The sequence below is a fragment of the Erythrolamprus reginae genome, chromosome Z, assembly GCF_031021105.1.
Source record: "Erythrolamprus reginae isolate rEryReg1 chromosome Z, rEryReg1.hap1, whole genome shotgun sequence".
NCBI lineage: Eukaryota > Metazoa > Chordata > Lepidosauria > Squamata > Dipsadidae > Erythrolamprus > Erythrolamprus reginae.
Genome location: NC_091963.1, coordinates 148825155 through 148838211, shown reverse-complemented (window position 1 = coordinate 148838211; position 13057 = coordinate 148825155).

The window sequence follows — 13057 nt, the reverse complement described above, 5'->3', positions numbered from 1 at the left end:
GCAGCAACCGTTCTGATTTCAAATTCCAGCACGGAGGTCGGTCTTCCGCGCTAAATTTGAAATTCCCGGGCTGACGAGTAGAAACCTCTGCGCTATAGCGCACTGCGCAGCTTACAGGGAACTATGCCTCCCACCTGGTCCAACTGTGATGTTCACTGTCTGGCTCAAAGAAGACATGATCCATCGGTTGTGTCTCTTTTCTTCATAACTGCAAGCAAATTCCCCACTGTGGTTGAATGAGGCATGTGGGATTCTCAGAGAGGGCTTTTGAAGAGGATCTGTGGGTTCACTGGAGGGTTCAAGGAGACCTTCTTCATTGGAGGAGATTTCCACTCCATCCTTGTAGAAATAGAACTTCTTCTCTGCATTGTCCCCTTCCGTTGAGCAGAGGAAGACCAAGGGGTCACCTTCCTTCACCCTCCAGGACAACGGATCCACTTTCAGCACTGGGGAAGGGAGGACATCTGCACAAAATGTTCACAAGGAAGAGATATTAATGTCTACAGTGAAGCAGAGAAGTTTCCTGAGATCATTTACAGTATCACATAATAAAAAAAGCGGGGTAGATTACAACACATGCAGATGGATTAACAGTTGGCTGACCCACTGCACCCAACGAGTTGTCCTCAACGGTTCCAAATCCACATGGAAGAAAGTAGGCAGCGGGGTACTATAGGGTTCTGTCCTGGGCCCTGTGCTCTTCAACATTTTCATCAATGACCTGGACGAGGGAATAGAAGGGCAACTAATCAAATTCGCAGATGACACCAAGCTGGCGGGGGTAGCCAACACCCTTGAAGACAGGCTCAAATTACAGAAAGACCTGGACAGACTAACACAGTGGGCCCACACCAACAAAATGATGTTCAACATCGACAAGAGCAAAGTCCTTCAGCTAGGTAAAAAAAAACCTGGACACACATACAGCCTGGGAGAAACCCCTCTCAGCAGTAGCGATGGCGAAAGAGATCTCGGAGTCTTGGTGGATAATCAACTAAACATGAGCCAACAAAGTGCAGCAGCGGCCAAAAAAGCCAATACAATCCTAAGCTGCATCAACAGGGGAATACACTCCAAGACCAGGGAAGTCTTAATACCACTCTATTATGTCCTGGTCAGACCACACCTGGAGTACTGTGTTCAGTTCTGGTCACCACACTTCAAAAAAGACATTGAAACTCTGGAGAAGGTGCAGAAAAGAGCAACCATAATGATCTACTAGCCAAGACTTACGAAGAGAGACTGCGGGAACTGGACATGGATAGCCTAGAGAAAAGGAGGGCCAGAGCGGACGTGATAGCAGTCTACAGGTATACGAGGGATTGCCACAGAGAGGAGGGGATCACTTTATTCTCCAGGGCACCGGAGGGCCAGATGAGGAACAACGGCTGGAAGCTGACCAAAGAGAGATTCAACCTGGAAACAAGGAAGAACTTCCTGACGGTCAGAACGATCAACCAGTGGAACAACCTACCAGCCGACATTGTGAACTCCAATACTCTGGACATTTTAAAGAGGAAATTGGACTGCCATTTGCCCGGGATGCTATAGGGTTCCTGCTTAGGCAGGGGGTTGGACTTGATGACCCGCATGGTCCCTTCCAACTCTAACAATAAATAAAAATAAATAAATAAAATCTCCTTGAATCTAAGGCACCATTTCTGTCAGGCAAAGCTGTGATGTTTCAGGTAATGGAAGTTAAAATGAAAAATAAGGAAGGAGAATGAATTTGACTTTAGCTTAAGGTGAAAGTAGTAGTAGCCCTTACCTGTATATAAAGCTTTACAGTGCTTTACAGCTCCTTTTAAGCATTTTACAGGATCAGCATATTGACCCCAACAATTGGGGTCCTCATTTTACCCATTTCAGAAGAATGGAAGGCTTAGTCAACCTTGAGCGTGGTGAGATTTGAACTGCAAAATTGGCATTTATTTTATTTATTTTGTTTATTTATTGTATTTATATGCCGCTCATTCTAAAGTGGAGTCAGACCGGCTATAAAGCATACAGGAATTAAAAGGGATTATTTGTTTCTGTAACAGCTCACACAATATTGGACTAACTAACTAACTAACTAACTAACTAACTAACTAACTAACTAACTAACTAACTAACTAACTAACTAACTAACTAACTAACTAACTAACTAAACAAACAAACAAACAAACAAACAAACAAATAACACCACTGTCCCATTGAGGGGATATTTTTCCCAGGGAAAGAATATCCTACTAACCATTTTCTTACAGAAGTTGTTATTTATTTAGTGATGGGTTTGCTTGTTTCGTATTTTGTTTACTGGATTTATTTTTAAAAGGTCTATTGTCCATTTTCATAGTTTGAGCATTATGGTCACCTGTGATATGAATATTTTGGGATAATAAGTCTTTATCTTACCAACCACTGAGAAGACCAGCTGGTTACTTGTGGGAAAATCAAGCCATCCCCCAGATGTTTTCCTGATTCTGCAGAAACATGTTATCTTTATTTGGTCAGAGCTCAGATTTTCAGTCCTGACGTTGAATGTATTGGTAGGGAGAATTTGATCTTCAATTGGTAAGGATTGATCCTTACAGGAGAAAAGGAACCTTATTCTATGAGATCCTTCGGGACTCCCTGATTCGATTCCCTTGGGGAGAGAGCAATTCAAGGGAATTTCTGTTCCTTTAATAACAATGTCGTGTGGGAGAGAGGAGGAAAGCCTGGGAGCTGGAAGTCTTGAATCTCCCCATGAACCTGAGGAGAGAAAGAGAAGCCATTGAGTTCTTCCTTCTGATCAACTCCTGGAACCAGATCTCTACACCAGAACATCCACCATGATTCCCAGAATGGCTCCCAACCATAATCTCACTTGCCAGGACAGAAGTTGGACAAGAAGGGACCAATACTGCAAATGAAAGATTCTCCTACTCTTGACGGCTTGGACGAACGTCCATCCAAGATTTCAACCGTCCCTGATTTTTTAAGACCATCTTCCTTTCTGCTCTCCTTGCCCTACAAACACTTGGGAGCAGGTGGACATTTTTAGAAGGGTCCATCTTAGACTCACCAGGGACAGGAATAGAAGGATTTTCAGGATTATGTGGTGCAAAACACTATTCACTCTTCAGTTTGGCAAAGTTTACCAAAACAAAGGTTAGATGATCTTGCATTGGCTCATCATGGAAACTCATTGAAGTGTCTCCATGAAGGGAGGCATCTCAACAGAGTGGATCATGGTCATCTGCAGGTGCCTTCTGAGGGAGCAACAAGGACTGGATTCGTCCTTTGCACTAACCCAAGTGGAAATGAACAGCAGAGCAGCTGCACTCACAGAGATGGACCTTTCTCCTTCTGAATCTCTCGTCAGGCTTTCGGTTTCATTGGACCTCCTCCCTCGTGCAACAATCACAATGAAGACAAGGAAAGTTTTCATGAGGGTCTCTTACCTGCTCCCAGGAGGATCCATGAAAGGACTGAAAGAGAGAAGGAAAGAAGGTGAAATTAGGAGAAGGAGAGATGGTCCCAGGCTGGGCAAGACTTTGATCCCTACCATTTTCTTCTTCCCTGATTGGATGCAACAGATGAGCTGCTGCCCTGAAGGAGGAAAAGAAGGAAGGTTCGACTATTGTAATGCTCTCTACATGGGGCTACCTTTGAAAAGTGTTCGGAAACTTCAGATCGTGCAGAATGCAGCTGCGAGAGCAGTCATGGGCTTACCCAGGTATGCCCATGTTTCACCATCACTCCGCAGTCTGCATTGGCTGCCGATCAGTTTCCAGTCACAATTCAAAATGTTGGTTATGACCTTTAAAGCCCTTCATGGCATCAGACCAGAATATCTCTGAGACCGCCTTCTGCCGCACGAATCCCAGCGACCGATTAGGTCCCACAGAGTGGGCCTCCTCCGGGTCCCGTCAACTAAACAATGTCGGTTGGCGGGCCCCAGGGGGAGAGCCTTCTCTGTGGCGGCACCGACTCTCTGGAACCAACTCCCCCCGGAGATCAGAACTGCCCCTACTCTTCCTGCCTTCCGTAAACTTCTCAAAACCCACCTTTGCCGTCAGGCATGGGGAAACTAAACATCTCCCCCTGGGCCCGCTGAATTTATACATGGTATGCTTGTGTGTGTGTATGTTAGTATAGGGGTTTTTTAAAACTTTTAATATTTTAATTAATTGGATTATGTATTGGATTGTTTTTTCACTTGTTGTGAGCCGCCCCGAGTAATCGGAGAGGGGCGGCATACAAATCCAAATAATAAATAAAATAAATAAATAAATTACCATTTCCCATTCCCTTAACAACCCTTTAGTCACCATTATTACTGGTACTCACCGTTGAATAAGACACTTAGTGATCCTGATATTTATAAACATAATTATTTATTAACAATAATTATTTTTTTGTTATTTATTTGCAAAAATTATTAATTTGGCGATGACGTATGACGTCATCGGGTGGGAAAAACCATGGTATAGGGAAAAACACCACAAGTATTTTTTAATTAATATTTTTGGGAAAACCGTGGTATAGGCTATCCGCGAAGTTCGAACCCGCGAAAATCGAGGGAACACTGCATTTCATTTTATTGACAGTGAAGCTGCAGCTTTGGGTCTTGTCTTGAAAGTTTCTGAAGGGATGAAGAGAAACTGCTCTCCATCTTCCCAAATACCCTTTAGTTGAGATGGCTCTGAATCATGAGACCTGGGGGCAGACAAAATGGGGAGGAGAGGCAGGAAAGTGCCCCATTGCTCAAATGATTCCTCACCGTGGAAGAAGAAAACCCAGATTTCTTGAAAATGATCTAGAATAAGAAAAGAGCATGGGAGTAAAGCAATCCTCCCTTCAGGCAGGAGAAGAGCCAGATTGAGATGGGAAGTAGAAGGAGGAGGAGGCCCCAAACCTGTCATCCAAGGGATGGTCCCCATCTTCACTTCAGGATCCCTGGGAAGCCAGTCTTTGCCTCCGTCACTCTCTTCTTCCTTCCCCAGAGAGACGAAGAGCTGCAGATTCTCTTGAGTCAACTCGGCCAAGGGAGGAACTGCGTCATCCCCACCTAGGACATCACACCCACGCCCCCCAGCTCAAGACACAACTTGTCTCCCCAGCCTTCTTCACCACACCAAAGCCTTTCTCTCTGCAGCAGAGAACTGCTTGCATCCTCCTGGACTCTCTCTGCCCAAAGAGAATTGAAAATAGCAATAACCATCTAGTGAAGTGTGAGGATAAAAAAACAAAATACCCAAGTAAGTTTATTCTGCGCCAGCTCAGGAAGCTCAAACTGCCCAAGGAGCTGCTGATACAGTTCTACAGAGGAATCACTGAGTCTGTCATCTGCACCTCTATAACTGTCTGGTTTGGTTCTGCAACCCAACAAGACCGACACCGATTTCAGAGGAGAATCAGAACTGCAGAATAAACAATGGCTGCCAACCTGCCTTCCATTGAGGACTTGTATACTGCATGAGTCAAAAAGAGGGCGGGGAAAATTTTTACTGACCCCTCGCATCCTGGACACAAACTGTTTCAACTCCTACCCTCAAAACGTCCCTACAGAGCCCTGCACACCAAGACAACTAGATACAAGAGGAGTTTCCCCCCCAAATGCCATCACCCTGCTAAACAAATAATTCCCTCAACACTGTCAAACATTTTACTGTCTGCACTACTATTTCTCCTAGTTTTTTCTCATCATTCCTATCATCCTTTTCCTCCGACTTAGGACTGTATGGCTGTAACTTGTTGGTTGTATCCTATTTTTGTTAATATTGATTGTTTCTTCATTGCTTATTTGACCCCTATGACAATCATTAAGTGTTGTACCACATGGTTCTTGACAAATGTATCTTTTTCTTTTATGTATGCTTAGAGCATATGCACCAAAGACAAATTCCTTGTGTGTCCAATCACACTTGGCCTATTCTATTCTATTCTTCAGCAGGGACTAAATGCCACCTTAAATGATTGGCTCCTTTTCTTATCCTGAGCCACAGATTTGTACAGTGGAGCTATAGAATAAAACAAATGACAAACTATGAATTATTAAAAGTTTAGAGCAGTTTTGCAGATAAAACAGTTTTGGAGATTGCTGTTTGAATCTAAGCATCAGAATGGTTATCCTTACTGCCTGAAGAGCACTCAAACCATTTCAATAAAGAGAATGAATGAATGAATGAATGAATGAATGAATGAATACACACACACACACACACACGCATACATACACATACATACATACATACATACATACATACATACATACAAACATACATAATTTGACATTAGAGTAAAAGCACATATCTGCAAAATATCAGGTACAAAGTTTATTTTGGTTTGATATTCAAGGTAAAATGAACGTGGCATTATCCTCAAACCATTCTTTGATTGCATCTACGACTTTACTCTTGAACTTCACCCACAAATTTACAATTATAGGAATAAGGGATTCATTCCACCATTAAAATCATATTATTTCAGCACAGCATTTTTTTATAGTGCAACCTGAGATACTTTGCTGATTCTTGTTGAGTTGTTGTTTTATTTGTATTGCTTTATTTTATGGTGCTGAATTGAATTGACATGTATGTCCATTCTTGTGCACGGCCCAGAAGCTTTGGTGATTTTTGTGCGTGAGAAAGATCACAAAGTGTGTCTATATTTTAGCTTTTATTTTGCCTTTTTTCTGATGTTACTCTTTCCTGAAGATCCCAGAATTGGGATCCCCATGCACCATCCACCCATCAACCCTGCTGTTCTCCTCGCGTTTATTATACACTTGTGATCCTTGGGTCATATATGACCCAGACTAAACAAAGGTTGGTTTTAGCTACTGGAATTATCTTTTTGAATACATTTTTCACTAGTATACTAATTTGAACATTTCTTAACACAATGAAATGAAAACTGAAGGGAAATAAAATTAATGCTTATTTGTTTATTTTGCTCAGAAAAGTCTGCCCCCCGATTTTGTGTAATTTTTTTCAATTTATAGATAGATTAGCCTGCAAAATCAGAACTCTTTGACTATCTTGGGCATTGACATTCTAACTTGAACGTTTCTGAACATAATGAAATGAAAAAGGAAATGAAAAAAATTGATGCTTATTTGTTTATTTTGCTCAGAAACGGGCCTAACCCCCGACTGTGTGCAATTATTTCACTTTATATATAGGTTAGCCTGCCAAATCAGAATTTTTGGACTATCCTGGGCATTGGCATACTACTTTGAACATTTCTGAACATAATGAAATGAAAAATGAAATGAAAAAAAATGGATTTTGCAGGATAATAGAAACATAGAACCATAGAAGATTGATGGCAGAAAAAGACCTCATGGTCCATCTAGTCTGCCCTTATACTATTTCCTGTATTTTATCTTAGGGTGGATCTATGTTTATCCCAGGCATGTTTAAATTCAGTTAATGTGGATTTACCAACCACGTCTGCTGGAAGTTTGTTCCAAGGATCTACTACTCTTTCAGTAAAATAATATTTTCTCACGTTGCTTTTGATCTTTCCCCCAACTAACTTCAGATTGTGTCCCCTTATTCTAGTGTTCACTTTCCTATTAAAAACACTTCCCTCCTGGACCTTATTTAACCCTTTAACATATTTAAATGTTTCGATCAAGTCCCCCCTTTTCCTTCTGTCCTCCAGACTATACAGATTGAGTTCATTAAGTCTTTCCTGATACATTTTATGCTTAATCTATCTATAAATTGAAAAAAAATGCCCACAGCCAGGGTGGGTAGATTCTGAGCAAAAAAACCAAATAAGCATTAATTTTTTCATTTCAGTTTTCATTTCATTGTGTTCAGAAAAGTTCAAATTAGTATACTAGCAAAAAAAATATTTTAAAAACCCCAATTTTAGTAGCTAAAAACATTTTTAAAGTCCGGGTCAATATGACCCGGAGGAGTACAAGTCTACCTTTTTTTTTTGCCCAGCAAAACCTAACCACCACCTAAAAACCCACCGCCCTTAGAAAGAACCCCTCAAATGAGACAAAGTCATGTAATTTCAAGTTTCCGATAGGGAGGGAACAATTTTTACAGGGTCTCAAATTAACGAAACCCTTCATAGAAACATAGAAACATAGAAGACTGACGGCAGAAAAAGACCTCATGGTCCATCTAGTCTGCCCTTATACTATTTCCTGTATTTTATCTTACAATGGATATATGTTTATTCCAGGCATGTTTAAATTCGGTTACTGTGGATTTACCAACCACGTCTGCTGGAAGTTTGTTCCAAGGATCTACTACTCTTTCAGTAAAATAATATTTTCTCATGTTGCCTTTGATCTTTCCCCCAACTAACTTCAGATTGTGTTACTGTCACTTACAGTTCTTCTTCTTCCAGCAATAAAAGGCAAATAGAACCAGTAGGATTATAAGAGGAATCACCATCCAGTAATATCTCCATATAGGATCTGAATCTTGGGTCCAAACTGGTTTGAGTAACCAACATGAAAGATGATTTAGTATTTCATGGTAGAACGTTTTTACCTTGCCTGTTCTTGAAGGTTTAAATTCTATTAAATCTACACATGACTCCTCCCTATTTTAACGGACGTCTCTGTGGAGTTTTCTTAACCACAGAACCTGTTTGCTTTTCTCTATGTCTCCCTTTGTCCTTTCTAATCTGGCTATGGTGATAGGATTTCCTGATGGTCTCACATCCAAGAATTCATTCCATCAATCCTTCCCCCAACTGTCTCACCTGTGACATTCACCCCCTGGCTCCAAGAAGAAGGGATCCAGAGCCCATTTATATGTTCCTCATAACTGCAAGCAAATTCCCCACTGTGGTTGAAGGTTGCATGCAGGATCTCCAGGGAGCCGTTTTGAGGAGGATCTGAAGGCTCACTGGAATTTTTCAGAAGACTTTCAGGGCTGGAGGTGATCTCCTCCCCATCCTTGTAGAAATGGAACTTCTTCTCTGATTTGCCTCCTTCAGCTGAGCAGAGGAAGACTAAGGGGTCACCTTCCTTCACCCTCTGGGACACTTTCAGCACTGGGGATGGGGGGACATCTGCAAGAAAGACTCACAAAGAACATAAGGTATTGTCTCCTTTGAAGCAGAGAAGTTTCCTGAAATCATCCACATTATTTCCTAGAAACTAAGACACCATTTGTAGGAGACAACATAGTGACAGTGTTTCTTTAAAATAGAGTTTTTAAATGAAAACAAGAGAAGAGAATCAGTGATGGGATTCAAACTTCTTACTACCTTTTCTGTGGGTGTGGCAGGGGAAGGTTACTGCAAAATCCCCATTTCCTCCCCACCCCACTAACTTCCTTTCCAGCTCCTTTGTCCCTGTGCAGGGAAACAAAAGTTTACCCAGCTGATCATCTGGGATGCAGCAAATAGATCGATTGGAAGCCCCAGCCTTACAGGCTAGGCCTCCTTGCAGCTTCCTGAGAGCAAAAACAGGCCGCAAGGTGCCATGCTGCACCTCATGCCTCATTTTGGGCTTAGTGGCCTTCCCTGCGCTTTGCCTTGGAGCCAAAATGGGGCATGTGGAGATTCCTGGAAGGAGTGGGGCAGGTATGGGCCGAGACAGTCAGAGGTGGTATTTGCCAGTTCTCTGAACTACTTAAAATTTCCATTACTGGTTCATCAGATTCAGTCCGGATCAGCTGAAAACCATCTCTGAAGAGAATGAATTTTACTTTACTTTAGAGTAAAAAGAGTGAGGATGAAATACGTAAGTATTTAGGTAAGCATATGAGAGATTAAGGCCTTGTTGCTTCTGTAAATGTTCCCACAATGTTGTCATAACTTTAATATCCCATTTCCTATCTATATTCTTATCAAATGGGATTATTTGTCCAACAATGGATTTGCTTGTTTGGGGTTTTGTTCCCTGAATTAATTTTTGAAAGGTTTATTGTGCATTTTCATATTTGAAGCATTGTCACTGCCTTCGACATGAATCCTTCCAGGTAATGAATATTCGTCTTACCGATGGAGAAGACCAGCTGGTTACTTTGAGGAGAAGGAGGCCATCCTCCAGGTGGTTCCTTGTACCAGCACGTACATTTTATCATTATTTGATCCAGGTTCAGATCTGCAGTCCTGAGTTCGAAGGTATTGTTACGGAGATGCTCATATGTGATTATTAAATTGGATTGATCCTTGCAGTAGAAAATGAAAGATTCTGCCCAATACTTTTCTGGGAGGGAGCATTTCAAGGAGATCTCTTCTCCTTTCATAACAACGCTGTATAGAAGAGACGAAGAGAGCCTGGGAGCTGGGACCCATGAATCTGTCCATGAACCCAAAGAAGGAAGGAAGGAAGGAAGGAAGGAAGGAAGGAAGAAAGAAAGAAAGAAAGAAAGAAAGAAAGAAAGAAAGAAAGAAAGAAAGAAAGAAAGAGAAGACATTGAATTATTCCTTCTGATCGGCTCCTAGAATCAAAACTTTACTCCAGAAACCACAACCCCTTCCCAACAGGGCTCCTATCCATAAACTGCTCTTGGAATCCTTCACCAATCTGGTCTTCTCCTTGAAAGGTCTGAAGATGGATGAAAAAGGGACTTCATTTAATCTCCCAAGGTTATGAAACATGGAACAATCCACTGGCATTCAGGAAGCCTACAACTCGTTTCTTTCTGCTCTCCTTGATGAGGAACTTTCTGGGCTCAGCTCCTCTGAGCTGGAGGTCTTCCTGATGGACCCACTGAGAATGGCCTCCCATCTTTGACCCACTGAAAGTCTAAAAACCACTAGATTGTCTGGAATCAGAAGGACCAGAGAAATCATGAGCGGAATACACTGTGTCCCAATTAACAGGAAGTAATACAAGACTGATCATTATCTCAGTGTATCTACCCATCAACCAACATTTTTAGCATTCAAATCTTCAAATAGCGGAGAAGCAAGTCTCTATAAAATGCAGCACAAACATGAAATATATAAAAAATATGAAGTGTACGTCATCCTTGATTTACAACAGTTGCTTGGCTTTGGAGCTGCTTTGGGGCTACTTATGACCCAGATTCAAAATGGTGATGGTCAATCCCTCCCCTATGGCCATGTAACTGAACTTTGGACACTAGAGAAGACTGGTGTTTACAAAGTCCTACGGTCACATGGCCACATTTTACAACGTTTGTGCCAAAAACCAACACTGACTTCTAGTTTTCAGAAAAACCGAGTCCACAGAGAACCATAAATTCACTTAACAACTTCAGCAAACAGATCTTAAAATCAACTCAGACATGTGAACGGGCTATTTTACAACAGTCACAAAGTAGGCAGGCTCCATTATGGTTGTAATTCGAGGGCTACACAAGAATGGAGAAGGCACCATTGTTTCTGTAACTCCTCTCGCAATATTGTCACAGCCATAATATTCTACTGGGGAAATAGATTTCTCATTAAAAAGATGGTCCTCTTAGCCATTTTTCATTTTATTTATTTATGGATGAATTTGCTTGTTTGATATTTGGTTGACTGGATTAATTTCAGAAAGGCTTATTGTGTGCTTTCATTGGTTGAGTACTTTTTAAATATTAACGTTTCAGGCAATAAATATTCATCTTACCAAGGAATGTGAAGACCAGCTGGTTACTTTGTGGGGAAGGAGGCCATCGTCCATCTCTTTCGAAGAACCTGCAGGTACATTTTATTAGCTTTGAGTTCACATCTGCAGTTGTGAGAGTGAAGGTATTTTCAGCAAGGTATTCATTTGTGATGGTTACGTCTGACTGGTCGTTGCAGTAGAAAATGAAAGATGCCTTCCAAGATTCTTCTGGGAGGGAGCATTTCATGGGGATCTCTTGTCCTTTAACAATGACAAACTTTCGAAGGGGTGAGGACAGCCTGGGGGCCAATAGAGTTGAATCTGCCCATGAACCTGACGAAAGAAAGAGAAGCCACTGTATTCTGCCCAAGCTTAGAAATGCTTTTCTCAATCAGATAAAACTCAAATGGGTATATCATACAGATTACATTTATTGTCCAATATCTCCTTATCGTAGGCTTACTAAGAAATGAAATTCTTCAGATCTTATGTCTATAATCTGTCCCATTACACTTAGGTGAAAACAGATTCATTTCTCCCATCTGCAGGCTGTTGCATGGTTCTTTGTTAACATGGCTGTTGGAAAGCATGGCACAATTATATCCAATATCAACTTTATTTGATTAGTCAATCGACCTTATCAAAGCGAGGAAAAGGACCACATCGGTCGTCATAAAACTGTGACGGGTTAAAATACAATAAAATTGGCTAAAATAGAGGGAACTTGAATAAATAATAAGTTAAAATGCAGTATAACATGCTAAAATTGAGTAGTAAAACATGAGAATATAACTCATGCAAAGGATTATATTAAACAAATCTAAGATACTGATATAAAATATTCTTAATTGAGTTCATCTCCTTTGCATGCCACCCCAATATGTTCTATAAAACGTATTCTCATCTGAACAGCCCTGACTATAAACTTAGCGGTTCTAGAAACTACATATATATTTGTACCCTGAAGAAAATATGATAATTGTTTATTACAGTCCCAGTGTATGATTTTGTCAAGTAGGGGCTGTAAATACTGAGGTCTTACTGAGGAATATAGTTTACAATTGAGTAGCGGCGGCATGGCGGCGGCCTCCTCAGCGGGCCTCTCCGAGATCAACATCGAGCAGGAGCCCGCGGTCGCAGCGCAGACGCTGACAGCAGGCTTGGAACAGGAGCCAGAGCAGGCGGAATATTACCGCCAACAAGCTTATGCTTACATCCTTCTACGGAATTACCACGATGCAGTTGCTGACGCAAAGAAGGCTCTAGCGCTTGAGCCCAACAATGCTGTAGCCTTTCTCAGGCAAGGAAGCGGCGAATATTATACAATTATATCCAACTGCCTAGGTATAGCTCAATGGCCAATAAGAACACACAGGTGAGGTCACATGTGATGAACTACATTACCCAGAGTGCAATCTGTTGCTACATTCCTCTAATGCAATCTCTTTAAGAAACAGCTCTTAAACTGAGCTAAATATCCTTTTAATCTATCAGCGCACACTGAGTTCTTCCTTCTGATCAACTCCTGGAACCAGATTCCTGCAC